This window comes from Sciurus carolinensis, unplaced genomic scaffold, assembly GCF_902686445.1.
Source record: "Sciurus carolinensis unplaced genomic scaffold, mSciCar1.2, whole genome shotgun sequence".
Taxonomy (NCBI): domain Eukaryota; kingdom Metazoa; phylum Chordata; class Mammalia; order Rodentia; family Sciuridae; genus Sciurus; species Sciurus carolinensis.
The window spans coordinates 519,846-523,227 of NW_025920178.1; the positions used below are offsets into that span (position 1 = coordinate 519,846).

General features: G+C 44.9%; 1 pseudogene; it reads right to left on the reverse strand.

Annotated features, from left to right (window-relative positions):
- Positions 1–1,450: 1,450 nt before the first annotated feature.
- Positions 1,451–2,790, reverse strand: LOC124974806 (beclin-1-like; annotated as a pseudogene).
- Between the last annotated feature and the right edge of the window lie 592 nt (positions 2,791–3,382).

Here is a 3,382-nt window from a genome sequence, read left to right on the forward strand (position 1 = left end):
TCTATCCTATTGGTTATGCTTTCTATGGAGTTCTTAATTTGGTTTATTGTTTCCTTCATTTCAAGGATTTCTGTTTTTTATTCAATATTTCTCTTTATTGAAATGATCTTTTGCTTCCTGTATTTGCTCTTTTAACTGTCAAATGGTGCAATCATTCAATGCCTGCATTTGCTCTTTCATCTCATCGTTTGCTTCCCTGATCATGTTAATTATGTATATTCTGAACTCCTGTCATTTCTTCTACCATGCTGTCATTGGATTTTATTGATGTAACATCTAGATTTGTTTGAGGCATTCTCTTCCCTTGTTTTCTCATATTGTTCAGGTATCAGTGAACTGCTGAAATGTTGCAGATTTCCTCTATTGACTTATAATGTTCCTGAAGATTTCTAGTCTATCCTTAGCCTTCAGTAGCCTGCAGTCTTGGAGGTCGTTGATAATGTGGTGCTCCACAAGGAGGCTGCCTCTCTAGGGGTGGTCGCCTTCAGGTGGGATATATTCCCTGCTAGTGGGCAGAGGTGCCTCCACTTGTTGACCAATGCTCAACCAAAGAGGAACTAGGCTGCAGGCTGAGGCAAGACCTGTTTGTGCCTGTGTCTCTGGTTTTACCGTCCTTGTGGGAAAACCTCACCCGGCGGGGAAGACTCACCTGGTGGGGAGGTCTCACTGGTCAGTTCCCCTCCTGGAGGTTCCCTTCAATCCACAACTACTGCCTGGGCAGGGCAGCCTTCCTAGACAATGTTCCCAGGAGCCCGGACCTACCTCCTGGGCCTGGGAGCGTTGCCCTTTGCAGACGAGTCTCCTTAGGCTGCCCCTTTCAGTGAAGTTGTCCACAGTCCTGGAACCTTTGCTCCGCCCCTCAGCTTGTCTCTGTGCAGCTCTTCCACCGAGAAGCCGTGTAGGTCCTGGGACCCTGCTTTGCACCTAATCGCCTGGCTATGTGGCCCCTCCTCTGAGCAGCCATTGGAGCCTCGTACAGATGCTCCCAGTCCCAGCGACCCGCCGCACACTTCTTCCTCCAGGCAGCCACCTGGTGTTCTGTGTGGTCGCTTGGAGACCAAGTAACTCACTGTGCACCTCCTCCTCCTCAGGGCAGCCCCCCTATATTTTAGATTTTAAATGCAGAAGCTGAGAGAAATGAAATCCAGTGAAAACACATCAATCTCAGTTCAATTAAAAAATAAATCTAATTTAAATTAGTTGTGTTTCAGGGGTAGAAGAAAGAGAAGGCATGGGGTTAGGAGCAAAACTGTGACAAGGGCTGGTAACTGTACATGGCATGTTGTAGCTCTGGAAACTGTCATATGATAATTTAACATAAAGTGGCTTTGTCTCTTGGTATTGTAAACATGTGCCATTTAATATTTTCCAAATTTAGAACTTTTTTTTTTTTGCAAACAAAATAATTTAAAGCCTTTAAGACAAATATCCCCCTAAGATAAAAGGAAAGTCACTTGTTATAAAACTGTGAGGATACCCAAGCAAGACCCCACTTAAGACTTGTCAGCATGAATTTGAGAGCTTTTGTCCACTGTTCCTCAGAGTTAAACTGGCTTTTGATGTAATAGGAGCCACTTCTGCCTCCTGTGTCTTCAGTCTTGCCTTTTTCCACATCCATCCTGTAAGGAAGACAAAATCGTGTTTTGCCTTTCTCCACCTCTTCTTTGAATTGCTGCACAGTTCAGGAAAGCCACCATTGCATGGGCAAACTTGTTGTCCCAGAAAAACCACAACCCCCCAGAACAATATAATGGCAGCTCCTTAGATTTGTCTGTCAGAGATTCCAGATATGCATGATTTCCATAGGGAACAAGTCGATACCTCTGAAATGTCAGACCCATCTTATTGGCCAGGGCATGAAGCAGCAACACTGTCTGACCCCAAGAAACATTAATCTCATTCCGTTCCACAGGAACACTCAGCAGGTGACCCAGTGTGAAGTTATTAAATGTGCCAAATTGTCTACTGTGCCAGATATAGAAGGTTGCATTAAAGACGTCGGATTTCTTCAGCTTGTCCAGTTGCATCTGGACATACCACATCTGATTTTCTACATTCTTCAGCTCATCCAGCTCTAGCTATTGCCATTTAAATTCACTGTGTTCCCTCTAATACTGAGTTTCCTCCTGATCCAGTCTCTCAGCCTCAGCCTGGACCTTCTCCAGATTTTCTGCCACTACCTTGCAGTTCTTTTCCACATCTTCCAGCTCCTGGATCACCTTTCCTCCTTTAATGCCAGCTCCTTCAGCTCTCTCTGTACTTGCTCACTGTCATCCTCATTCATTTGCTCTAGCATCTCCAGACAGAATTTGTAGTTCTGACACTCATTTTCAGTGACATTGAGCTAAGTATCCCTCTGGTCTAAAAGAGTATCTGTGCATTCTTCACACAGTGGGTGATCCACATCTGTCTGACCCAACATGATGTCAAAAAGATTCCAAGTGACCTTCAGTCTCCAGCTGAGATTCTCCATAGTGCCGCCATCAGATGCCTCCCTGATCAGAGCGAAGCTGTGAGCACTTTCTGTAGAAATCATCCTAGCTGGGGGGATGAATCTGCGAGAGACACCATCCTGGCGAGTTCAATAAATGGCTCCTCTCCGGAGTTAGACTCTTCCTCCTGGGTGTCTCCTGGTTTTGCCCGCGCTGTGGCAAGTAATGGAGCTGTGAGCTCTCGGATGGTAACACGGTCCAGGATCTTGAAGCTCATGTCCAGTTTCAGAGGCTGACTGCTGCGCTGGCACACGAAGCTCACCAGCATGGTGCTGCTGGACGTCTTAGACCCCTCCATCCCTCGGGTCCCGGAGCCTGCTGCCCAGGTCTGCTCTACAGCAGGGTTGCAGTAGCATCGGGTCTGTCCTGAAGGGAGGCCTCCCCAACTGCCATCGCTCAGTCTTCAGCTACTTCCTGGTCCGCCAGCAGAAGCTTCCCTTGATTTGACTTTTGCGCAGAGTGAAATATAGGGATCTACTTTCATTCTTTGGCTTATGGATATCCAGTTTGCCCAGCACCATTTCTTCCTAGGTCTATTGTTCATTTAAAAGAGTATTGTTGAGTCTCCATGTGCTTGTATGGTTTCTATTATTTTCCTAGTTTCCTTCTATTGTGGTCTGATATGATGTATGGGATTATATCCGTTTTTTTTTTTTTTTTCTTTTGTATTTGCTGAGAATTACACTGTGACATCTTATAACTATTTTGCAGACAATTCCATTAACTGCTAAGAAGGTTGGGGGTGAAAAATTCTGTAGATGTCTTAAATTAGGTCCATTTGACTTAGAGTAGTATTTAATTTGCATATATCTTGATTGAATTTTTTTTTTTTTTATGACTGTTCTGTGGTGATAAAGGTGTGTTGAAACCTGTCAGTACTATTGTATTGG